Here is a 27,894-nt window from a genome sequence, read left to right as displayed (position 1 = left end):
TTGAAAACTCTAAGTGAGTATTGTTATTTTCAGGGCAATATAGTTATTTGCATAAGTTCAATAAGAATCTGTTCTCCTTGTAACTAGACACAATCAAAAACATTGGTTATATTACCAAAGCTTTGACTGGAATGTTGTATTTGAGAGAAACATGCATAGACTCAGATATGACCAGACAGCTTTTGAGGAACAAAGATTGGACTTTATGGAATAAAGCCACTTGGGAATATTGACCTGTTATCTTGTTTACAGGGTTCCCAGCAACTTGACTAGGTAAATAAAGATGGTCACTTCTCTGAGGGGTGCACGGAATCTTAAAATATTTTGGGGAACCTCAAAAGAAGAGAGAAATTCACCTAAATCTATAGGTATTGCAGGTGTAGTCTGATGACAAGTCCTTGGTTTTGCTTTCTTGGCCTCAAGAGGTCTTTACATTTCAATCTGAGATTCCTTATAAAAAGTTCCAGCAAAGCAGATTTAAATGAGCCTATATGATCAATTGCTATTCTTACTTATGTAAGATGTACTTATGTAAATAATTGGGCCAAATTTATTAAAACTAGACTTATTTTGTAAACCAGTTAGCCTTAATTTGGCTAAAAATGAGGGTGATTTTAGATAGAAAAATTATGTTTCAGTAAAAACTGTAATATATAATTGTAGCTATTAGATTCTAGTTCTGTTCATTGTCTTTGAGGTTTTTGTTTTCTACCTATAAATTGGACTGGATCCTGAATTCTTCTAGTCTCCTGAACTATCTGTCTACAAATCTCCAAACTAACATTTTAAATTTTTTCCATCGTTTTCATTTGGAATCATTGAGAACTAAAATCATCCTTATTCCTGAAGTCCTGCAAACTGAAGCTGGACAACTTGATATAAACTTTGCAGAGGTCACCAAGATAGCATGCCTGTTGCTGTGTAAGCCACTCAAAAGGGTACCTGAACACTCAATGACATCATCAAACACATGCAAGCTGCAAAAAATGCTTTGACCCTGACATCTCGAAATCTTCTTGACTGACTATCCCCTGGACTCAAATACTGTTTTAGAATTAGCTCCAACCATTAACCTTGTTTTTCTTTTTGTTTCTATAGAAATACTTCTTATTAAATATCTGATTGCTTGCTTACACAACATAGGCCTATTTTTGGGAGCCCACCTGCATCACTGCCTCCCAAAATGAATTTAACTGGACTGATCTATTATCAGGACTAAAAAAATGTGTTCAGTGAGATGGAACAATCTACCAACTCAACTTCTGGGCTATGAAACTTCTTAATGTTTCCGAGGACTGTGAAACTTCTTCAAGTTTCAAAGGTGGGACTGTGGGGGATCAGAATTGGCCACCCCAAAAGTGTCTCTTTGGTTTGATTATTTTTAAGAACAAACGACTCTGAAAAAACTTTGACCTTCTCCCTAACTGCCTAAAAGAATTTAAACAGAAGGCCTGTTCCAGGAAGGAGCTAATACCATAAGGTCACTGTAGTATAATGTAAAATGAGTCTCATTGTCTATAGAGGGCCCAGCAAACACTTGTTTAACCAACATTTACATTTCCATCTCCATGTAAATTGCCTTCCTCCCCTTTGAAGTCCCAAACCACCACCCCCAACATCCTCCTTTGTCTTTAGTTGAAGATGGTATTTAAGGTGGTGGCTTCAGCCATTCTGGCTGTGTTACTTAGTTTTCCTGAGTTTCTCTCATGTACATGTTATAACACTTTGTTTGATTTTCTCCTGTTATTCTGTCTCAAGTTAATTTAATTGTTAGAGCAGCCAGAAGGACCTATAGGGTAGAGGAATTGTCTTTATCTGCTACACCTTCAGCCTATAATAATTTTTACATCAAAGAGGCATATTTTGAGGTGACATATTCTGGTTTCCTTCATATACATACAACCTTCTCTTCCTTGCCTGTCTCTCCCTCTTGTACACCCTTTCCAAAACTCCAAACCTGGAGAAATCCACTCTCTTCCTATTCCATGCCTTCACTCAAGCAGTTGATGATGGATAGAAAGGAGCTAGGAGGAGTTACATTAAGTTTAGAACTCAAAGCTCAACTGGACCTCGACACTAGCAGGCAATACAAATACCCTTCCCTAGTCAAGTAAGTCAAGTAGTTCTATTACTATTTTATAGTCTTTTGTGTTTCTGGACCCAATTCCAACATGTGTGTGATGGGGAGGTGGGGGCTTCCCCATACTAACAAGCAATTCTCAGACACCAGCAGAGAATCTGAGAATTCAATTTAATCTAACTCAATTCTGCCACTATCTACCTGGAGACAGCCTTAGATTGCAGAGGCTGAGGGCTCAGTCTTAACAAGAATCCCCCACCCTCCTCCCACTTTTGGTGCCAGTTGCAAGCCCAGGTTGTCACCTGTATTTCTGACTGACACTATAAATCAGAAGTTCCCATAACCCCCTCCTTTCATTTTCCCTTAGGAGGGTGACCTTGAGTAAAACAATGCATTCTTTGCTAATAATTTCCTTTCTTTCACTCCCTCTCTGCCTCTGAAAACCTTTCCTTTTCTGCAGCTCCGTGGAGCTCCTGCCTATTGCTAGATGGGATGTCGCCTGATTCATGAATTGTTTAATAAAGCCAATTAGATCTTTAAATTTACTCAGTTGAATTTTTACTTAAATACATATATATGTATTTAAGTAAACACATATATTTGTTTCTCTAGTAAATTGCAAACATTCCCCAAAATGGGAATCACATCATCATTTTTGTATCTTAGAGTTTCAGACAATTGCAAGGGGATTCTTTAATACAATAAAATACAGATCTTCTGATGCTAGTGATTGAGAGGGTGTGTCCATGGGAGAAGTTTCTGACTTGTAACCTCCACTTGTCTCTGGAAGGTCACGTTTCCCCTTAGGAGTCTCTATGTGCTGTTGCATCAACATGTTAGCCTCAGAGTCATGGTTCTCTTTGGTTAAATATGGACCATTGTCTCTTCCCTTTGATACTCTTGACACAAGAGAGATGAGGTCAGGATATTTAAACAAGACTTTGCAAGAGATTAATAAAAGGAAAATAAATCCACAAATAATTCAAAACTTTATAATTTGGGATAAAGTTACCACTTGCTGTCTATGTTCAAGGCCTTGTTTCTGTGTCCTGGGGCTGCCCAGCATTCAAGAGCTAATGTCTAAACCTCTGCTTCACTAAAAGTCTAGTCTGAAGAGAAAAAGACCAAGTCTGGGGACAAGAATTCCTTCTTCAGCCTTTTCAAGGCCAGTCTTCCTAGTCCCAGCTCCCTACCTAAACCCCTGTCCTTTCTTCAAGGATTGACACTAAGAAGATTCACCCCTTCAAGGGAGACTCCACCCCCTAAGCACAGGGGTGTGGCTTTACACTGTGACTTCAGCAGGGCGTCCAGGTCATAGTAGAGATACATAGGGTAGTGATTAAAATGCAGGCACTGGAGTCAAATCCTAGGTTCAAATCCCCAGGCTACCACGTACCAGCTCTGTGATTTTGAGCAGGTTACTAAATCTGTCTGTACCTCTGTGCCCTCCTTTGTAAAATAGTGATAATAATAATATTTACCCCATGGGGTCAATGGAGGGATGAAGTGAGAAATAGATGTCAAACATTGGAAACAATGCTTGAGATATAGCAAGGGCTCCCACTGTTAACTACCTGTGACGCAGAGATATGACTACCACCCGTTCACAGGACACACACAGGTAACCTGGAGAAATGTTCTCTTGTAAGAATACTGATTATGGAAGACCTGGTCAGAATATATTTGTTAAGCTCAAAAGGAAAGTGAAAGCAGAGCATGGCAGAACCTTGACCACCAGGTGAAGCAATCCCCACAAATCCCCTCTGAAAATGCTCATTTAGAAATGATGGTTTCCAGTTCCCTCATCCCAAGCCTCCTTTGCCTCATCCCCATTTAGAATTCAAAGCTATTGACCTTCCTTCTGTACCAGGATCCTTTGAAGTGCAAGTTTTACTCTAATCTTTAGTGGAGTCTCAGGACCTCAGTAATTCATCTGCTCCTTTTATTATGCCAGTGTTTTTGATCCAACAGAATTTGAGGAGGAGACAGACTCCATCCTGTCAAACAGTAAAGAAAGAACCTCTCATAATAGCCCAGTGTTGTCACATGGCCTTGAGCCTTAGGTGTCCTGGAATGTTCCTGATCTGTAGAAAGGCACTTAACTGTCTTAAATACAGAAAAGGGACAATATAGTGAAAGGACAAGTTTAGCTGTTAACTGTATCTGTGCCTTATAAAGTGTTGGGGAGAAAGAATTTTCCTCCACCCTACAAATGTTCTTTTGGCTGGTCTAATAATCAAATTGACATAAGACAGATTAACAGGAAAAAAATAAAGTTTAATTTCATATGTACAGGAACTCCACACACATGAGAGGGTCAGAGACCCCCACATACATGAGAGATTTGAAGACAGAAAGGTAAAATGAAGTATTGCCCATCTTGAGCTGGGCAATGGGATAGGGATCTGGGGCTCAGAGGTGAGGAGGATAATTCACTGGATGATAAGAAGAGCAGATGTTTGGTAATTAGATGTTTGCCCTATCATACAGATAGGTCACAAAAAGTTATTTCTGATAACAACTGTTACTATGGGCAAGGCCTCTAATTTAAATTCTTTAAGGAGAAGATAGCTTCTCTTCAGCCCACAGGGTCTCGATTGCCTTTAGCTCAAAATATATCACATGCCAAAGTGGCACATCTTAGGGAAGCCTGTTCTGAACCCCTCCAAAAGTCATGATTATACTGATTGTTAAGTTTTTAAAAATGCTTTAATAGTATAGCTTGGTAGAAGGGTCAGCAAAGTTTTTCTGTTAAAGGTTAGATAGTAAATATTTTAGGCTTTTAGGGTTATATAGTCTCTGTCTCAACTACTCAACTCTACCAGTGTAAGGGAAAGCAGCCACAGGCAATAATAAATGAATGAGTATGACCGTGTTCCAATAATATGTTATTTACAATCCAGCAGGTGGAGAGCTGGATTTGGCCCAAGGGCCATAATTTGCCAAACACTGGCCTAGTCTTATGTTTCTCAAACTTGACTAATGTCCATACCACCCTCATAGTTTTTTCTAAATCTATGCACATCTATAATCACATTGATTATAAAATTAAAGCTCACTCTTTTTAAATAAATTGATTGTAAAATAAAAATACTACTACTGTAAAAGGAAAACTAGTATTGCTTGTACTAAAAAGGTCACCTTAAAAAATAAATATAATTAAAGCAAAACATTGCAATTAAAATGCTAATTGAAATTTCAAGAAGAAATAAGATTTACTGCTAAAGGCAAAACTCCTTAACAAAGCTGGTCTATTGTACCTCACCCACTCCCACTGGTCTCTCCACCTTAGCCACGGTAGCATTCTTGAAGTCCCTCCTTCCTGCATTATCCCTACCACCATAAAGAACATGCACATGCTGTTTTGCCTACTTGAAATGCTTGTCCTTGCCTCTTGGTTCACTCTAACCCATCAGGGAAGCCTTCCCCCTGAATAAGCCAAACCTCCGATTATAGCTGTTCATAGACCAGGAGGCCATTCCTTGGACGTACATGTCACAAATGCTGTTTTATATTGGCTGGGAAATTATTAGATTATTTTCTGACTCCCCTGCTATAGCATCTTCTTCTTGAAGTCAAGGGATCAGGATCTAGCAGGGTACCTCACCACAGCAGCTTCTGATAAATAATTACTGCAGTGAATGAGAAAATGAAATAACTAAAATTTTAAAAATATCAATTAGTCAATTCTGGTTGTAACTTTTCTTTTCCGTAATCTAAATCTGCATTTTATCCCAGAGGCACTGTATAGTTGTATTCGTATAATTAGTTAAAAGCACTTTCTTAAGAGAAATGTTTAGCTGTTTCCAGCAAAGTCAGAGGTTGAGATTACTTCCTTAAGATATGGAAGAGAAAAGGGGAGTGATTCTGGGCAGTTTGGAGGTTTGGCTTTCTCCAAATCTTCCCAGATGTCACCAGTCCGAACATGAGGATCCCTTTCTTTCTTGATCGGTGCCCTCACATCTCATGAGACCTAGTGAGAATGTCAATTTAATGCTTTAAAGTAAATACACAATTCTTAAAATAAAAAATGTTCATGCCCATACCACCAAAAACGATCTTGCATTTTACAACTGTGCTGTGCATCCTTAGGAACAGTGGTAAATTAAACAGCAAAATTCTGGACTAAAGCCAATGTGGGTTAGAATCTTAGTTCTGCCATTTACTAACTTCTGTAATCTGGGTTTCCTTACGTGTGACACAGGGATAACAAGAGCTACCTCACCAGACTATTCTAAGGATATTGTTAGGATAATAATATAGAGTAAATGCCAAGCCCAAGAGCTTACTGGTATATGATAAACACTAAATAAATATTCGTTATCGTTGTTAGTGTTCTTTATATAATTCACATGCTACATTCTCTTAATGAAGATGAAAACAATGCTATGCACGTCAAAAACATTTTTTTAATCAGGAAGAAAAGGATTACCTAAAATGAATTTCCTAACTTAAAATACAGCATCATTTCTTCAGCATTTCCTTTTGCCTTCATTTAGTACAAAATATGAAAAAATAAATCACAAAACAATTATATAATAATAAACTCAATTTTATGTTTAACCAATATAAATACAGATGAGAAGAACAGAAATGTAAAAACTGCTAACCCATAGATCCGGGGTTGATATCAAAAAATGTTAGGTGCGGGGAAATTTGTGATGCTTTCTTAATAGTTTAAAAAAGTGTTGTTTTAATGAAAAGTGTGTCGTTGTTGTTGTTGAATAAAAGCTCCTTCGCCACTTCCAGTCTTTGTTTAAACGTCGCTTCTCAATGAGGCCCACCCTGACTATCACATTTACAACTGTAACCTGCCCCACAACTCCTCCAGGAACACCTGACCTCCCTTACCCTGCTCCATTTTTCCTATTTTCTATAGCACTTGTTGCTTTCCAATATTCTATTTAATTTGTCTATTTATTATAATTTATTGTTTATCTCTGCACTGGAACCTCCACAAGCAGGAATCTTTGTCTCTCTTCTTCGCAGATGCATCCCTACTGTCTGGAACAGCGCCTGGCTATATTGGTACTCAATAAATACATGTTGAATAAAAGAATTAAAGACAACATAGACTACAAAATGCCTTCCTATAAAACAGTTATGTCCCACAAAGATTTAACAAAATCCTGAGAAAAAAGTAGAGGGAAATAGCAGTGTATAAAAGATATTGTCTTAGTATCATATGTGAGTCCATACTTCAGGCAATGAAAAGAGCTAAACTGTGGCACTAAGACGTGAGCTGGGTTGACCTTTTGGTGCATGACTAGGAAACCCTGCAAAGGAATAAATCAGGATCTAATTCCAATTCCCATCATGATTTGCATGTAATTAGCAAGATAATTTTCCATTTATGAATTTAAAAGTCTCCTATTCAATAAGAGATCTTTGGGTAGAAATCAATGTCTTGTCTTCATAATACACATTTTCAGAATTAAGCTTAAGCTATCACCTTATTTCTGCAGAGGTCACATCAGTTATTCAGTGTTGTCAACTGACCTAATTAAACCAGTGTCAAAATTAATAGGAAATAGAAATCTAATGAATAATATCTTTATTTGGTTTCCAGACACGTCTAGAAACTAGAAAATTATAATGCATATAACTTCTCTCTTAGTGCACATATGTATTATCTTTTTCAAAAAGTCGTAGATTCTCTTCCATATGTGAATACTTATTTTTCTTTAGAAATTTGATGTAAATAATTATTTTTGCTTTATAAAATGGATTGTTCCAGGCACAATATGTTAAATTGATTCATAGTCAATCCTATCACATTTTAAATGCTCAAGAAATTCCTTATTCAAAGGAACCCTGGAGTGGAAAAAGAATTGACTTAAACAATTGTTTTTTTGTTAATTTAAAACCTATTAGGAATATGATATACTAATTTTGCTTCTTTTCTGTTCTCAGAGCAATAGAAAAATCCTTTGATGATAGGATTTAAGCAGACAGTGAAAATGGCAGCTTACATCATCAATTCAAATGAAAAATGGTAAATGCTCTCAACCAATGACAACTTTCACTTTTTGTTTACACATAAACTTTCCCTTACTCCAAACACTGTCTTCTCCTTCATTATGTGGTCTTTCTCATTAATATTCCAAATCAGTGCCTCTTTACTCTTCTTTAAATATGCAAGGCATTGGGCCAGCCCCGTGGCTTAGCGGTTAAGTGCTCGCCCTCCGCTGCTGGCAGCCCGGGGTTCAGATCCCGGGCACGCACCGATGCACCGTTTCTCCAGCCATGCTGAGGCGGTGTCCCACATACAGCAACTAGAAGGACATGCAGCTATGACATACAACTATCTACTGGGGCTTTGGGGGAAAAATAAATTTAAAAAAAAAATAAATAAATATGCAAGGCATCTTCATTGCTTAATACCAAACAGCTAAGTCCCAACCGGGAACAGGCTCAGAGTTTGAAGAAATGGTCTGAGACCTTCCTTTTATGCAACATCTGGTGGGAGCTGTTGATAATAGGGGAGCCTGTGTGTATGTGGTGGTAGTAGGTATATGGGAAATCTCTGTACATTCCCCTCAATTTTACTATGAATCTAAAACTACTCTAAAAACAGTGCCTGAATTTTTTAAAAAAGGAAATTGCAAATCAGTATGTGAGTATGATTCCATTTTTTGGTAAACTATATAAAATTATATATGTTTATTTATATGCTTAAGAACCAGCCTAGAAGAATTTTTTATTTACTTATGCAATTCTGCATTGCTTACATTTTTTTCAGTATTTCCTACTCTCATACTTAAATTTTTTCTTATTAATGCTAAAACAGATTTAATTCACAATCACCTAAGAAGCATCAAATTATAGATAGTTTTATAATAAGTAAGTATAAACTTACTTATTTTAATATCTGTTACATATGTCTACTAAATAGGCCTTTAAGCCATAGCACTCAGCCAAAGAAGCCCATCAACCCAAGCATTTGCCTTAACTGGATATTATATTAATGAACACCTTCTTATCTGTAAAGAATGCCAGGAACATTGAAAACAGCTAAGATTAGAATCACGGAATGTTAGTGTTTGGAAGGAACTAATAATACCCAACAATTATTGTGTTTAATATTTGCCTTCCATTGTTCTAAGAATTTTTCAATATAACTCATTTTATCCTCCTAACAACCTTATTGTTATCCCCATTATACAGCTAAAGAAATTGAAAAACAGAGAGTTTGAAACACATGCCCAAAGTGACAGGTAATACGTGGTGGATCCAGGATTTGAACCAAACAATCCAGCTGCAGACCCCACACTATTTACCACTCACTAACCAGAACTCATTCCAGGGGAATTCTTTAGATAGTTTAAACAATAGCATACATCATAAGGTGGACTTTTAATGAGGGTAGTTCTAAGTATTTGAGAGGTTTTGTTTTTAATCATATAGACCCAAAGTTGGCTTCCCTTCGACAGTCTTGGTACTTCCATGTAGAACAACATAGAACAACTCAGAAAATCAGAAATCTTTGAGTGGAAAAGAACCTTAAATTTACGCTGTTTGAACATCCTTCAAGAGCTTCCTCATCTAAATGGAATTTGAAGAGAGCTATCATATCTTCCTGCATTATCCTCCAAGCTTCACTTTCTCAATTTTTTCAGCCTAGGCTCCTTCTTTGGGTAACACAGCAGTTTGCCAAACTTTCTCTTGAGTTTTGATATGCGGAATTGAATTTAACTTTCAATATTTGGTATACTTCAAAATCAGAGACATTATTTCTTAATGCTGGTGGTAATATGGTTTTATGGAAAGGACATCTCTGCTCTGTTCATATGTGTGTATCTTGTACTAGCATTGGTTTATCATATTATGACAGGTTGTCTTATTAAGGCCAAAGTAATGCCAATCACAGGAGTAGAAATTGGGGTCTCACTGTAATGAAGCAGTCATTCCCAGAGTCGTGTCAGTTATCCACGGAAAAGAAACATCTTGGGAATAGAATTATAGCTTGCAAGGGAGTATACAATGAAAAAGAAATGGATCATCTGCCTTTCTCTACTCTGGGTCTTTAGAAGTGTACGGAGGCCTCTGGGGGGTGGAGAAATTAGACACTGCCCAGAGAGGAAAATGAGTGGTTAGCAAGGAGATACAACTCTGGGGCTGGACGGAGGTTACACCAGCAGGGGACCCTGAGGAAAGCTAGGATTCTGTTCTCTGAGAAGAGCCATTCCTAGAGGCTGATTGTGTACAGTAGTCCGTGTGGAAATTCCCTCCAGTTTCCTGGAGCATTTAGTTAAATTATGGCTTGTTCCAGAATAAGGATATATGGGGTACAACTTGTTGGTGCCAGTGGAATCTCCTAAAGGTCCTAAAGGATAAGAGAAGAGCAGTGAGGTCCATTCACCCCTCCCTAACTGGAGACTGTCTACTCCCAAGCCTGGAGAATTAGAAAATTTTTCTATTAACGGAGCTGGTGAGTTTCCTTGCAGCATGCTAATACTTTTAGCTTTTCAACAGTTACATTACAACTTATAATTATGGTAAACTTCAGATCAACTAAAATGTTCAAGACTTTTTCAGATGTCTCAACTGTGTACATACACCACGCCAGTTCAAATTAAATTTTTTAACCAAAATATGACAGCTCACAGTTTTTCAATTAATTTTTTTTCCCTAATGTTCCAGAATGTCAAGATCATATAGCTGATGGTGCTCAGGGCAGGCCACCCCAAGAGGCACCACTCCGGTATGCAGATTATTTCGAGCTGCGGTATGCAGATTATTTCGAGCTGAAGACGATAAAGACTCAGAAAACTCAGGAAGAACATTTGAGTTTCCCCTCCCAAACTGCCTAAAACACTTAACATAAAAGATCTGTTTCAGGAAGGAGTTACTATCATGATGCCTGTAATAAAATGTAAAACAGGTGTTACAATAGGAAAGGCACCAAGCCCCTCTTATCAAAATTCTGTCTCTTCCCGGCCACATTCTCTGGGTGGCCCTGCTGGGAGTTGCCAGACAAACATTTACATTTATAAGGGAAATCTCCATTTGTAAAGGTATCTCCCTCTCTGTACTGGGAGGAGGGGAGGATGACCTCATCTCTAAAAACTTATCAATGTGAAAGGTGAGGCCTTAAATCTGCATAATAACTTGACTCTTGTTTACTGTGCTTTTCTGGTAATCTCCCGGAACTGATTCCCCCCACCCCCAACATCCTCCTTTGTCTTTGGCTGAAGATGGTGTTTAAGACAAGAATCTCTGCTATTGTGTTGAGAAACTCAGTTTCCCTGGTTTCTCCCATGTATACATGTTATTAAACTTGGTATTATTTTCTCCTGCTAACCTGTCTTTTTAATTATTTGGCCAGCCAGAAGAACCTTAAGGGAAAGGGCAGAGGGGGATTCTCCCTCTTCCCCCACATAGCCAATATTAGTTTGATTGATTACAGTGCTAGTGAGCCCTCCCAGCTTTGGTCACAGTCAAACTGGACAAGTGTGTGTTATTATGTCTTCAGTCAAACAACTTGTAAAAAAGATAAATAAGATAGGGTCAACGATAGAACCTTGCTTTATTTATTTGGCCAGACTTGAAATAAATTCACTTAATATTATCTGGGATATCATTCATCATCAAATCCTCAAGGATATCATAGGAGGCTTGTCAAATGCCTTGCTGCACTTAAAATACACTATGTATAACCTAGTAATCTTACTTGACAAATAAAAAGAAGAAAAAACAAGTTAATTTGGGTATCAAACTTGTCTTATGATTCTTGTGATCAACTTATTCCTTTCTAAAATGCTAAACTATCTGCTTAATACTTGTTTTAATCTTTTTGCCAAGAATTAATTTCAGTGTTAATAGAATTCACACCCCCAGTCTTTGAATATATGAACAGCATTAGTCTATCAATCCATTTTCTTTTTACAGAAGAGTAAAGAAAACAGTAACATACCGGGTGGCTCTCCCACTGACATCCCTTTTGCTGGTTCTAGAGGTTAGGTGACAGCCACAGAGCAATAGAGATGAAAAGTCAATTATCAGGGGCCGCCCCGGTGGCGCAAGCGGTTAAGTGCGCGCGCTCTGCTGCGGCGGCCCGGGGTTCGCTGGTTCGGATCCCGGGCGCGCACCGACGCACTGCTTGGCAGGCCATGCTGTGGCGGCGTCCCATATAAAGTGGAGGAAGATGGGCACAGATGTTAGCCCAGGGCCGTCTTCCTCAGCAAAAAAAAGAGGAGGATTGGCGGATGTTAGCACAGGGCTGATCGCCTCACAAAAAAAAAAAAAAAAGTCAATTATCAGAGATGAGCTTCCTCTGGTCCCTTAGTTCCCAAGTATGAATGACCAGCAGAACTGAGTGGGAAGTGTTTTTTAACTTGCTGTCTGGTTTGTTTGAATATACATTCCTCGAACTCGTCCCCCAGTATTCTGATTCAGCAAGCAATGGGAGGGATCCAGAAATCTGCAGGTAGTTCTGATGAACACCTGAGTCTGGGGACTACCATGTTCATATCTATACGTTTTTTCTTGGATATGATGCTGCAAATCATTTAGTTAGAGAACTAATATGATTTCTTTTTTTTTTTTTATAATTTTATTTATTTATTTATTTTTCCCCCAAAGCCCCAGTAGATAGTTGTATGTCATAGTTGCACATTCTTCTAGCTGCTCTATGTGGGATGCGGCCTCAGCATGGCTGGAGAAACAGTGTGTCTGTGCGCGCCCGGGATCTGAACCCGGGCCGCCTGCATCGGAGCTCAAGCACTTAACCGCTAAGCCACAGGGCCGGCCCTATGATTTCTATATTTCATAAATTCCAAGACATTTTTATGTTTTAATATTTTTAAAAATTGGAATGTATCTTAGGATTGATGTTTCATGGTTTGACAGCATTTTTTTCTTTCTTACTGGTGTTTAACAAGATGGTGTATCTTATGTCAATGCAAAATAACCAATAACCATTCCACAGATAAGAGAAATAAGGTGAGTTTTACTTGCACCAGAGTGAGGATTATAACCCCAGAAGGCCTTAGAGAGCGTTCTGGAGAAGCACGGTTTTCAGTACAGTCTTATATCCTTTTAGAACAAAGAACATACATTAAACACACTCAGGATACATTTTCATCAAAACTTCAAAAGATATGCAGTTGCAAATTAGCAGGTCAACATGACTGTGATGTCAGGAAAGGGACTATCTGGGCGTTACCAATAGGGTGTTACCAATAGGGCGTAGGAGAGAAAGTACGCACTCATCTTAAGAGAGCGAATTCTTTACTTTAATGGTTAAGCAGATATACAATGTATGTTTGATAGACCATCAGTCAGGCTTTTTAGTTCAAGCCAAATCAGTTTTGAACCTGAATAGTTACCCCATATACCTCAATATGTGAGAATCTTGTCACATTAACTGATGACATATTAGATTCAATGAAACACAGTTGTAACAAGTTGCAAATTAATTTGACTGTGTTTCATAGTCACAACTTATCTTTAACCTTTAAGATCTTGGCAAATAAATACATGCCTTTGGTCAAAAGGTGGAACTAGGTGGGACATGTGAGAGAAACTACACATTTCCTTAGGACTACTGGAAAAATCAACACTCTTTGTATTGCAAGAAAAGCCAGTAATGTTTAGGGGTTTTGGTAACAAAAATTGAGGAAAAAAATGAGAGGGGTCTATGAGGAATTATAGACTATTCCAAGTTCTCAGTGTAATGTGGTCATAAGTGAATTTTTAGTAATAATAGTTTGAAAACTATGTTTAATAAATTACAGAGGATGAAAGCTTACTGCAAATGAAAGCTTACTGCTATGTAGTAGCCTTTTATTTTCTTGCCTTCGGGAAAGCTTCCTGAATAGGAGGTAAAGATAGAAATGAAACTAATAAGCCAAGGCCAAACTGTGGCACAGGTGTGCACCTGGGAGTAGGTTGCACAATGAAACACGTGACATAGTCACAGCAGGAAAAGGAAATAAGTACTGACCTGGACCACTAAATTGTATGAAAGAAGAAAATGAAGAAGAGTTGGAGAAATACCTAGTGACAGAGCAGGAATGGGAACCCAGGAACATGACTCCTAGTCCAGTGCTCTTTCAACTCTATCTCTCTATCAGGCTACCTCGCTTGACACCTAAGCCAAGTGTGTGATTTTCTTGAAACTTGGAAGTCAAGACTTTTAAAAAAACTTTACATTTTTTTCAATAATCTAAGAAACTTAAGTATCTTCCAGTTACGTGGTGCTAACTACATTTCAGTGACACCTGATTTCTTTTTTCTTTTTATGAAAGTACACATTTTTTCAGCAAAAATATATTTTATCTTGGGAAGGAAGTTTGACCTTAAGCATTATCCCTTTCATTTCCTGACAATTATTCAAAAAGAGGTAAAAGTAAAACAAAAGCCAATTTAAGTTGCTTTCACAAGACCATGGCAAAAATCCAAGACCACAGTCGAATCTTGTGGTGGTCTTGGTTTAAGGATCATTAAAATGTATCTCAAAAAACAAGTCCACATAAGCAAAAAAAAAAAATTTAGAGAAATCTTTCACCATAGATTCCAGATACTCACATAAACAAAAAGAAGTATAGGTAATGGAAAAAACACATTTTTCTCAGGTTTTACTCCATTTGGTTAGTGTTATTAAAACCAATAGAAAAAGGTGACACTGAAGAGCAATGATCTTACCACTAAATGGTGCTGGTTAAATTGGACATCCATATAGGAAAAAAAATGAATCTTGACCCTACCTTTTACCACAGAAAAAAATAAATTCTAGGCAGGTTGCAGGTTTAAAAATGAGAGATAGAATAATAAAGCTTCTAGAAGATAACAGAATGTATTAATGGCCTTGGGCTAGGCAAAGATTTCTTAAGCAGTTCACGGAAAGCACTATTCTTAGAGAATAAGACTGATAAATTGGACTACATTAAAATTAGGAACTTCTGTTCTTCAAAAGAAATCATTAAGAAAGGAAAACGGCAAGCCACCAGACTGGAAGAAAATATGCTGATGGATATTTAGGTTGGACTAGTGCAGCTATGAGCATTCTGGAATCTGTTCTTTGGTGCACATTCCACACATTTCTCCTGGATATAACCTACGAGTGGTTTGTTACATAAATTAATATGTATATATTCATACAATAGAATATTCTACAGCAATGAAAATGAACAAACTACTATTGCAACAATATGAATGAATCTCCCAAAAGTAATGTTGGGGGGAGAGACAGGCAAGCACAAAAGAGTAAATACTGTATTATTTTATTTATATAAATTTATCATACAGAAAAATAAAGCTATGATGATAAAAGCCAGACTAATTATCTTTGATGGAGAGGAGAGTGACTGGGAAAAAGACAAAGGCATTTCAATGAGAAAATACTCAACTGTAGATGTATGATCGGTACACTTTTCTGTATGTATGACACACTTTGTAGGGGAAGAGGGAGAATCCCGCTCTGCCCTTTCCCTTAAGGTTCTTCTGGCTGGCCAAATAATTAAAAAGACAGGTTAGCAGGAGAAAATAATACCAAGTTTAATAACATGTATACATGGGAGAAACCAGGGAAACTGAGTTTCTCAACACAATAGCAGAGATTCTTGTTTTAAATACCATCTTCAGCCAAAGACAAAGGAGGATGTTGGGGGTGGGGGGAACCAGTTCCGGGAGATTACCAGAAAAGCACAGTAAACAAGAGTCAAGTTATTATGCAGATTTAAGGCCTCACCTTTCACATTGATAAGTTTTTAGAGATGAGTTCATCCCCCCTCCTCCCAGCACAGAGGGGGAGATACCTTTACAAATGGAGATTTCCCTTATAAATGTAAATGTTTGTCTGGCAACTCCCAGCAGGGCCACCCAGAGAATGTGGCCGGGAAGAGACAGAATTTTGATAAGAGGGGCTTGGTGTCTTTCCTATTGTAACATCTATTTTACATTATATTACAGCCATCATGATAGTAACTCCTTCCTGAAACAGATCTTTTATGTTAAGTTCTTTAGGCAGTTTGGGAGGGGAAACTCAAATGTTCTTCCTGAGTTTTCTGGGTCTTTATTGTCTTCAGCTGGAAATAATCCACATACCAGAGTGGTGCATCTTGGGGTGGCCTGCTCTGAGCACCATCAACTTCAATAAGACAATAATTGTAATAAAGAAAAAAAACATCATATTAGTAACCATCAATTGTAGAATTGATCGTGAGTTGGAAATTCTACGAGTTGCAAGGTGGAGGTGATCCAAAAGAATCATTGAATTTCAGCTAAAATAATTACCTAACATGACTCTACACATTTCTGATTAAGGAGGAAATTTATTAATACATTAATCTTATTCTAGGTAAAATTCATTTTACTTTTGCAGTAATTCCCATTACTTCATTTATCAGGTGGTCTTTTCAAATTTTTTTATTTTCCTTGCTTCTATAACATAAAGTAATTCTGCAAAATTTGATGAATGGCAACTTTTCTTCGGAATTGGTTTTTCCTGATTAATTTTCTAATATTCAAGTTTTCAGTAGGAATTATATTCTGTGGTCTGTTCTCACCATAAAATGAAAAATCTAGTAGTTCAGATGTTCAACAGACTATAAAACTTTCCTTCTCTAAAGAATACACATTACATCCTCATTTGAGTTTGATGGAAAAATAAAAGAAAACACAGGCTTCACAAGAAAAGTACATTGGACAACAATGAAGGCAGTCCTTGGTCACATGTTACCCTTCAGAAGCCCCTCAGTGGTACAAAAATGGGCTGTGGGACACCTACAAGGAACCTACTTTGTGGAGTGTCTTATTGCTTTCAGACCACTAGAGGGAAGAACTAATAAACTATCAGATTAGAAATCATCTCACAAAAAGGAACCAATCTACTATTGAAATTGCACTTCCAGCAGAAAAATTTTCCTGGAGATTGGCATGTAGTTGCTCAGATTCCTAACGCAGACGACATACATCCTCATCAACATTTAGAGGATGAGTGGCAACTTTTCTCACCCTCTGGGAACTGAGGCCGGAGGAGAATGAGTAATCTTGCCCTTATGACAGTCAATAGTGGCTTCCAGGTCTCCTAAAATACACATCTGTAATGCTACTCAATGTTTATCAAATGGGAATAACAAGCTACATCCAGGAAATATGATTTGAAGAAATTATTAGTAATGATAAAGTAGAAGTTATACATGAACTAAATGAGGAATAACCCTAGTATAATAATAAATCAGCTATTTAGTTACATATTATTATTATTATCATGAAGCACTTCCTCTGTGCCAGGCAATGGACTGAGTTCTCTTATGCTTTATCTCATGTAATCCTCATCACAACTTCCTGATTTTACCAGTGAAGGAGGCTTAGAGATGAGTTAACACTTAGCCAGGGTCCACAGCTCCGAAGTGGGCATCCAGCTCTTAAACTGGCATTTGCCTGATTCCACAGTGCATACTGGCTCGTTACGTGGCAAGAATAAATTTAACAATTTAGAATTAGATATATGTCTTTATCTCTTCTTCACATTTTGCTCCGTTTTGATGTATATCTTCATTTGATGGATTTGCAAGTTGCCATACCCACAACGAAAATGGATAGCATTAATTTGGGTTGGAGTGACCACTTTTCCAGGTGTCATATGTGATGGCTGCCAAAGGGCTGCTTTCTCTTGGGCAGAGCCTCCTGGTGACAACATCAAGTGGAGGAGGGGGACTCTCCAGGAAACTTTGATGTCCTATGCCAAAAAGTGCCTTTTTTCACTACTTAAAGTGTTTTCTCATCTATTATCCATTTTCTTATTTTGTCCTCATAATAATCATGTGCATTAGATAAGATATTTATTAGCCTCCTCATATTAGAGAAGAAATTGTTAACATTCATACTAAGTAATTTGCGTAAAGTCAGAGAGCATGTTGATTGTAGCTTTGGGATGAGAACTGGTAGTTTTTTTTTTTTTTCTGGGAAAGATTTGCCCTGAGCTAACATCTGTTGTCAATATTCCTCTCTCTCTTTTTTTTCTTCCTCCCCAAAGCCCCAGTACATAGTTCTATATTCTAGTTGTAAGTCCTTCTGGTTCTTCCATGTGAGCCACTGCCACAGCATGGCTACTGACAGACCAGTGGTGTGGTTCCACACCTGGGAACCAAACTTGGGCCGCCAAAGCAGAGCATGCCAAACTTTAACCACTAGGCCATCAGGACTGGCTCTGATTTTTTTTGTGTGTGTGAGGAAGATTAGCCCTGAGCTAACATCCGTTGCAAATCCTCCTCTTTTCACTGAGGAAGATTGGCCCTGGGCTAACATCTGTGCCCATCTTCCTCTACTTTATACGGGACACTGCCACGGCATGGCTTGACAAGCAATGCATCTGTCTGTGCCTGGGATCTGAATCTGCAAACCCCAGGCCACTGAAGCAGAGTGCGTGAACTTAACCACTATGTCACCGGGCCAGCCCCCTCTGATTTTTTTTTTAACTGAGCTGTGTGTTATTTTCCTTCTTAAAATAAGATTTATTGAGTTAAACTTATATATAATAAAATTCATCAGTTTTTAAATGTACAATTCAATAAATTTTGTTAAATGTGTACGCTGTGTAACCGTCACTACAATCAAGAAACAGAAGAGCTCCTTCTTGCCCTCTGCGGTCAATCCCCCAGTGCCCGACAGCCACTAATCTGCTTTCTGTCACTCTAGTTATGCCTTTTCTAGAATTTCATATAAATGGAATCACACATTCTTTAGTCTTTTGTGTCTGCCTTCCATTGATTAGCATAACGCTTTTGATATTTATCTATATTGTTACATGTATCTATAGTTTGTTTTTTCTTATTGCTGAATAGTATTCCATTGAATGGATATACCACAACTTGTTTATTCATTCATCAGTTAATGGAAATTTGGGTTGTTTTTAGTTTTGGGCTATTATGCATAGCCATTATGAACATTCACAACAAGTCTTTGTGGGGATATATGTTTTTATTTTTTCTTGATTAAATACATAGGAGTGGAATGATTGGATTGTATGGTAGATGTATGTTTAACTTTATAAGACAGTGTCAGACAGTTTTCCAAAGTGGCAGTACTATTTTAAATTCCCACCAGCAGTGTGTAAGAGTTTCAATTGTTCTGTACCCTCACTACCACGTGGTATTTTAGGCACTTTAGTGAATATATAGTGGTATATCATTGTGATTTAAATCCCATTTCCTGGTAACTAAACCATTCAATTTTTTCCCACTACAAATGGTACTGAGGTATAGACATTGGAAGGAGGCCTTATGTTCCCCAACATCATGGGACAAGTTACACAAGCTCTCTATGCCTAGGTTTCCTCATCTTTAAATTGTGATTGATAACAATGCCAACCTCATAGGATGATTGTGAAGATTAAATGAGTTAAATATGTAAAATCCTTAGAACAGTGTCTGGGGCTTAGTAAATGTTTAGTGAATATTAGCTGGTTGTTTTGTTGTTACTGTTATCACTATTTTTGCTCAAAAGGGCGTTGAATACTTTTGCTATGAGGTCACAAAGATTATAAATAATCTTTCTGGAGCTATGAGATCTATTATGACTGTTTGATAGCACTAGAGGAGAAGCTTTAGTAAGGAGTGGTTTGGAAACATGTCCGCTTCTTCCGTCTCCACACACCCCAGATACCACATCCACTGGCAGGAAGCAAGGGGGAGTTAATCTGATTTCCGCACAGAGAATGGGCAAACTCATTTAAGCAGCCACAGACAATGGCAAATTGGAATGGGAGTTAAAGGTAAAAGAGACAAAGAAGCAAGAGAAAAGTACTTCAGGATAGATGTTTCAGGGACAGGAGGGGAAGGAAGAGGGAGAAAGTAGAAGCAAGTTGACAAGCGCAGAAAGGTATCTGAAGGTAAGGCTGGGGCACGCTAAAGAGGCTTCATGGACAGCTCTGGGAATGATGGTTTGGATGAGGTAGGAGAAGGCAGACAGGATGGGGAAGATTAAAAGTGCAAGATCAGGGCCAGCCCCGTGGCGTAGTGGTTAAGTTGTCGTGCTCCGCTTCGGTGGCCCAGGGCTTGCAGGTTCAGATCCTGGGCATGGATCTACACACTGCTCATCAAGCCATGCTGTGGTGGCAACCTACATATAAAATAGAGGAAGACTGGCATAGACATTAGCTCAGGGCCAATCTTCCTCACCAAAAAAAAAAAAAAAAGAGCAAGATCTATGCTGAACTAAGGAAAAGATCCAATTGGTGCTGGGGAATTAAACCAGATTTGGGGAAAGGGAACTTGGTAGTTTCTGTAGGCTGAAGGTAGACTCTTTTCCAAAATATACCAGTTCTTCCAAGTTGAGAATTATAAGCTTCATCATACCTGCACAAAAGCCAGCAAATATTTCTACAGACAAAACAGCAAAACCTCACAGTGGATGGAGCAAGCTGACATCAAGGACAGAAGGTGGGTCAGTGTTCTTTGCAGATAATTTCCCACTCCCGCCCTTTCCATTGTAGTCACTAAACGTCATAGTCTGAGTGACCTTGAGCCACATGCCCATCCACTCCAACCTCCCTGCTTTGCCTACTGGGCCAATCAAACCTCACATTAATCATGCTTTAGTTTTTTTACATGTTATGATGTTTTGACATCTTTTAAAAAGCCTTTCTGGCTGGGGAGAGACTGCCCCTTCCAGGGCTAACCAATTCTCGGAGACGGCAAAGGGCATGCTATTTGACATGCAAACTCATCACTCCAGAGGTCTACCCTCCTCTATCTTGCCTGTATACCCCAGGAGGCAATATTCCTCAGCCATAATCATCCCAGGGCCAGGTACTAGGCAACTAGAGACCCCATTGAAGCCCAAAGCCTCCTGAAATTAATCAGACTAACCAATCCTAAACTGTTTACCCTGCCCTGCCTTGCCTTTCCCACAGAAACCCCAGTAAAGTCCATGGCCTAAGCACTCATCCACCCACCCTCACCCCCACTCTTGCTTCTGCTTACTGACCAAAACCTGATGTTCCTCATGTGTCCGTGTGTGGCGAGACGTGCCTCTTGTTTCTAGAAGAACTGTGAGTAAAATTAAACTCCTCTTCCAATGGTATTGACCTCTCCACGTTGTCACTCAGTCTCTCTTACAAATTAAGACCCAGACACAAAACAAACCTCTTCCTACCACTCTTTCTAAACCTATGTCTGACTGCTTTTCCTGCTCTACTCCCCCAGCCCCATCACTTCCACATTCAGTCCCAGTGTCTCTCTACCTGCCCTTTATCCCCCCGTTTGACCTTTGATCCTGCTTTCTTCTTCCTGTCTCCCCACACTGCCCTTTCCTCATCCCACTCCATTCTCTGATGCCGTCTCAGTCGAGGAAAGGCACATAGCATACGTTTAGCATCCCCGTCCCCTGAATTGCAATGTCATCCTATGAAGAACACCTCCAGCCCTGCCACACCCCCCCGTGCTCATCTCTTTGACTTTGTTGAGCTAAGAGGGATTGGTTTGACATCAAGCTCAGGTCCTGTTTCTGTCTGCTCTGGCTCTGTCTGTCTCTCTCTTTCTCTGTGACCTTAAACAAGTCAAACAAATGTTTTACCTCCCACTTGGAGGCAGATGAAAAATGTCCCACTTCACAGGGGATTTACGAGGACTCGTTCAAAGCTCCTGAAATATTTTGAGAACCTGCTGGGTCTCAGGCAGAGGAAACAGAAGTTCTTGACAGCATGGCTGTGCATGCTCATTGTAAACATGGCAGCCCATAACAAGCTCTCATGACTGGGCTATAGAGACAACTTCCTGGAGGTAGGACCAGACTGAAATGAAATTGCGGCGTGGTGGGCCATCACTCCAGATGTAACCGTACTGTAAGTGGCCGTTGACACTGCAGTCCTTCTTGTGTGCAGAGTGCTTCAAATACAAATGTAGCATTTTCTTTATTCTGACTTCCTCATTTAGAGGTTTTCTTGTAGGAGACTCAATGGTTGATATATGCCACAGTGTATATGAATATTAAGTTATTATAGAGGTTTCTCTTATATTATTAAAGTTTTTCTTATATATTTGGCTGAAAGAAATCACTCACTAATCTATATCTGTAAATATGCCTTTGAAGCGACAACAAACCTAGCTCAAAATATATTGGATAGTCAAAATGTGGGTGAGAGACACTAAGAAAAACAAATTGTGGCACCCAGAAGGTCCATCTGTGTGACTTTCAGTGTAACTATCTCAGGCAGGAGGAAAGATTACATCCACCACGGCAGGGAGCACGAGACACTATTTTCAAATTGGAATCAGAAAGGAGCCCACAGGTTTTACAGGGCTGTGGATGACTGCACGCTTAGCCCAGATCTTCTCGACAGGGGTGGAGGGGGCAGGAATTCAAGATTGGCAAGTCCCGAGTTTAATTTTCTGCTTCTTTTCCTTTTTACTGTTTACCATGTTACTTCACAAAACCAACCTAAATAAAATAAAAAGGGCAGAAATCAACTGCCATGATTTGAATGTTTGTGCCCCTGTCAAATTCATATGCTGAAATCCTAATTCCCACAGATGATCCTATTCGGAGGTGGGGCCTTTGGGAGGTTCTTAGGTCATGAGGGTGGAGCTTTTATACATGGGATTAGTGTTCCTATAAAAGAGGCTCCCGAGAGCTCCCCAGCCCCTTCCACCACGTGAGGAAGCAGTGAGAAGGCACCAGCTATGAATCAGGAAGAAGGCTCTCACCAAAACTCGACTGTCCTGCTGCCTTGATCTTGGACATTCCAGACTCCAGAACTGTGAGCAATAAATACCTGTTGTTTATGAGCTACCCAGTCTGTGGTATTTTGTTATAGCAGCCCAAATGGACTAAGAGATCATCTAGGATGCTTTCATCCTGTAACCTCGAGCTGGATGGGTAAGATAATTTGGCAGGGAGGAAATTCAGAAATGCAAACAGTTAAATCAAGCTAGATCCAGTTGAAGTCATTTCCTTCAGGCAGAATGAGCTCTTCTATGGATTGTAATCTGACAAAATTCCTCAGAAGAAATGAAAAGAAACCCAGCACTTGTTTGTATAGACCCCAGAGAAATACCTCGCCTCCACTCCGTAAGCACCTTTTTAAAAAATCTGTTTTTTGTGTGTTCTTTTTCCTTTCTCTCTTTCTCTGTCCTTCGTGTGCTCAGTTTCAACATACAATTGAGACCCAGAGCAGTCACAGCTTTTGCTTAACACATTTTTCATGTCACTCAGAGGTAACAGGCACTTGTTTCTAGGATATTCCAGGAGAAAGTATTTTACTTGGGCCTGACAATAGCTCACTGGTACCTCGAATCGTCTCTCCCAGATAAACAGGGGCCTGCAGCCCTGGGCCCTAGCAGGGTCACAGTGTCCCTCAAAACCAGGTCAAGTGGGGCATGTGTCACTTGCACACAGACTGAGGTGTTTGCAGCCAATAGGAAGACCTGAGAAGCAGCCTCATGGAAAGAAATCAATCGCATGTGAGCAGAACACCCAAGGGAAGCATCTTTCTGAAGGGCTGGCCAGAGAGAGTGAATCCAGGCACAGAGCTCACTGGACACAATTGAAGACCAGCTCCCAGAGGAAATTTAAAATCAAGTATAGGAAAGACCCTGATTTAAATGCTGGCTTTATGGCTGCTCTTTGAGAAATTTTTACTATGTCTCTTAACCTATCTAAGCCTCAGTTCCTCATCATGGACATAATGACATCTTCTACCTCAGCTGTTATGAAGACAAAATGTGATGACACATGCAAAATGCGTATACAATGTTGTTGTACTGTATTACAAAACAGTAATACAATACTTGGCACAGAGTAGAGGCTCATTATAGTCCAGCCATTATAATTATTACTACTATTATTGTTATTGCTATTTAACTTACAACAAAGGGGAGGATGGCTGTATCATTTTTATAGGGTCTTCTTGTACCTCGTGTGGCCAGGAGGGATTAAAGAAATTCTGTTTGAACAAATACAAGATACCTGGCACAAGCTGACTCTCAAAGGCGGTCCCCATATTAGAAATGAGGAAACTGAGGCAAAAAGAGATTAAGTAACTTGTCCAGGGCCACACAGATAAATAGCAGAGTTAAAATTCAAGCCTAAGTAGTTTATGCTGTCTTTATAGCTGAACACTTCCGGTATAACTCTTAGAGCCATCCACACTATCCACATTTCCTAGATTATGGAGTCTCCCTTTTTAGTTTCTGTCTGGAATGTCCTTTCTCCCCCTCTCAACCTACTAAACTACTACTCACCCTTCAAGTTGTAGCTCCAATGTTATCTCACCGGGTCTTTGTGAGGCCTATTTTAAGGCCACCAGGAAAGTGGGTCTCTCCCACCATTGGGATCACATCCATCTTTGTCATCATGTTGGATTTGGGGTTTGGTTGAAGCTACTGTCCAGTTCTTTACAGCACGGCTCTTAGCTTGATGTCTATGGAAGGGTATCAGAGCGAGGTCTGTGAATCAGGCACATGGATATGCATGTGCACACACACATGTACTTGGACAGAAATGCACACACACATACACAGCAGTAATATTTTATGTGATTTTTCCAAATCATTTTGGTGAATACATTATTTTTACGTCTAGTATGGCTGCTCTTGTAGACAAACGCTGTATACTCATCAGTGTTGTCACGATATGTCAGAACAGCTTTCCACCAGTAGGAATTAAAAAAATATGTGCCCTGCCATTATGATGATGAGCATGTCTTTGTTTACTTCAGGGTTGGCTTAAGCTAGAAAATGTCAAAATAATAAAGAACTACTAAATATCCTTTGGCTTTTGCTTTCCGCCATGTGTGATAGAACACCAAAGCTCCAGTGCTTGTTTCACGGCAACATTCTTGCCAAGGGAAGGAGCATGAAGCCAAAAATGCTGAAGTAGCATCTCATGCTTTTGGTTCCACAAATATATTAGTACAGGTCTTTTTCAAAAAAATAAGGCTGGAGTTGAAAAGGCAAGACTTTACCAAAATTTGATCTGCCCTGATACAGCAGCCTGGTCTTAAAATAGCAACAAGATAACTGGTAAAATCTGTGTACCTCAGAAATGGTCAAGTTAGTGTGTGGTTTGGAGCAGAGGAGGTGGCTTAAAGCAGTTTCTTGAAAAATAAAATTATTCCATGATGGTTGACTTTTTAAAAATAATATTTGGAGGCATGCGATGGAGGAATTGAAAGCTTCTTTATGCAGCCAGCTGATGCCTTCAAAAATGAATTCCTCTTTAGCTAGTCCCTTTTTTAAAATTTTAAATCCATCAACATCTCTGAAATGCTGAAAAGTTCCTTGTGCAAATAAAACTCAGTGGGCACTTTGTGAACAGATAGGACACCTGTGGTGCTTGGTAACACATCTTAGAGGAAGTATCTTTATGCAGTAAGGTCTACAACCCATTGCTTTCTATGGTCCTGCTTCTCTAGAGCAAGGGATCAACTTCGTTAATGCCAGGGCCTTGACTCATTGCCTTTTCAAAGTGTTTTCTCATGAAATGAAAGCAAAATATGAACTTCTTCTCTTTTACAAATCTCTGATACAGAAATATGCAGACAACTTAAAACTCTGCATAACTCTTTTTAAAGTACTTCTGCTCAGACAACCCGAAAATCGAAACATGAGTTCTCAGTCCTCCTTTTGCTGACATCAACAGCATCCCCTCGCTGAAGATGAAACTCAGTGATGTGAAGCCAATTGAAATTAAAGGACATAAATACAATTCAGATAGTCTTGGAATATCTTGGTGTTGCCTTGTCATAAGCCCATTGTGTCATCTGTGAACATGAACTGATTCTGTTTGCTACAATGCGCTATTGTGAGCCCAGCTTTTCAGTTACCATCAAAACGGAAAGTCGACAGGCAAGTGCACGTGCTGCCATTCGGAGGACCCCTCCGTAATTTCAGCTTCTCATTCAAGCTGAGGGAGAGATGCTGTATCATTGAAATGTATTTTATAGTAAAACCAAAGGTTGTTTTTCAATTTTATTTGCACACTTTGGATTTCTTTCTTTCCTTCTTCCTATTTCTTTAAGACTATTACCTGAAATTAATTTTGCATGCAAAAGGTGATGAAAAAGGCACAATTCTTCATAAAAAATATTTTGATCCAGTACAACAAAATAAGTTATGTGCATAATTTTGCTTATAATCTTATATAAATACTCTGGGAAGAGAAGCTCAAGCTTTCCCCAGATTCCCAAATCTTCCATGATATGAAAAAGGTTAAGAAAAATAGCATGAAATTATAAATATCTTGAGGTCAGAGCCATCTTTGTAACCTGCCTCCTCCCACAGCACCTAGAGGAGTGTCCGCACTTATTACCCAGGGATGGTGGTCAAGGTGGTCATGGTTTTCCCATTCCCTAAAGGACATTGACGACAAGAGAGAGTTGGCTGAATGAACAGGTATACCTATTGATTTTAACTTTAAAACTGAGGCAAATTTTTATTCCTGACCAAGAGAATGAGGAAACCTCCTTTACTAAGGATCTTATGAATTGGAGAAGGAAAATCTGACTGGGAGGATGCAAAACAAAAATTTATTTCCTTTGGTTGATATCACAAAATGGTGGAGTAGCCACATTTCTTTACTTGTACTGCATTTCTATACTGGTTCCATCAAAGTCTTTAACAATTAAAGTAAATATCATTGGGATAGTGATATTGTTATGGGCTTAATTATGTCCACTCAAAACTCATAAAGTTCTAGCCCTCAGTACCTCAGAATGTGACCTTATTTGGAGACGGGATCTTTACAGAGGGAATTAAGTTAAAATGAGGTCATTAGGGTGGCTTGTGTCTGTGTCCTAATCCAATATGACCGTGTCCTTATAAGAAGAGGAAATATGGACACAGACAGGGACAAAGGGAAGTAACAGGGAGGAGAGGGCCATCTACAAGCTAAGGAGAGAGGCCTGGAACAGATCCTTCCCTCACAGCCCTCAGAAGGAACCAACCCTGCCGACACCTTGATAGACTTCTGGCCTCCAGAACCCTGAGACAATACACTTCTGCTCTTTAAGCCACCCAGTCTGTGGTACTTTGTTATGGCAGCCCTAGCAAACTAACACAGACACACAGAATAAATCCTAGGAAACTTCTGGCAAAGCCAGTGAATCCAGGCTAGGGAACCCTGGAGGAAACACTAAGCTGGAGCACAGAAGCAGATATGATTATTAATCCCTGTGGCCACTGCTCAGGGAGAGGAGAAAGCTCTTAGGACCTAACATAGACCAGCAGCTCTGAGGTTCTAAGTTTTAAGTACCTTCATTATACATTAAATATATTAGTTTATGTGATGCCTCGGTGTAGGATTCAAGATCCACGGGTCTATTTAGTTTGTTTTTTTTTTTTCACACAGAGAGGTGTAAAATGTAAAATCTCAATATTAGAGGTAATGGAAGAAGAGGGCTTAGAAGAACACACTGAAAAGGAAATGCTTATCTTACTGAACCACAGTTAACAATCGACTTGCTCTGCCCTCACCCCCTCTTACAGAGGAACGTTGGTATTCCCTGGCTTCCCTCCCTTTACACACTGTGTCCCCAGGTGGTTTCATTCACTCTCATGGTTTCAAATATCAGCTAAATAGGCTTGGACTTCTTTGTCCTTCAGAGTTGAGTTTGTATCCTGGCTCTGGCCTTTATTTCCCAGCGGGTTACTTTGGGAAAGTTGCTCAGCCTCCCTGAGGTCTGAGTTTCTTGAGATAATAACGGTGTCACCATCACAGGATACTATGGAGATTCACTGAGATATTGCCTATAAGCTCTTAGCACAGGGTTGGCCTAGAGTAAGTATCCAATAAATGAGAGCTAAAATAAAAATAACAATACAACAAACAAGCATATGGCGCTTATTATGTGCCAAGTACCAATCTGAAAG

Source organism: Diceros bicornis, chromosome 3 (genome assembly GCF_020826845.1).
Source record: "Diceros bicornis minor isolate mBicDic1 chromosome 3, mDicBic1.mat.cur, whole genome shotgun sequence".
Taxonomy (NCBI): Eukaryota; Metazoa; Chordata; class Mammalia; order Perissodactyla; family Rhinocerotidae; genus Diceros; species Diceros bicornis.
Note: the sequence above shows the minus strand (reverse complement) of the source record.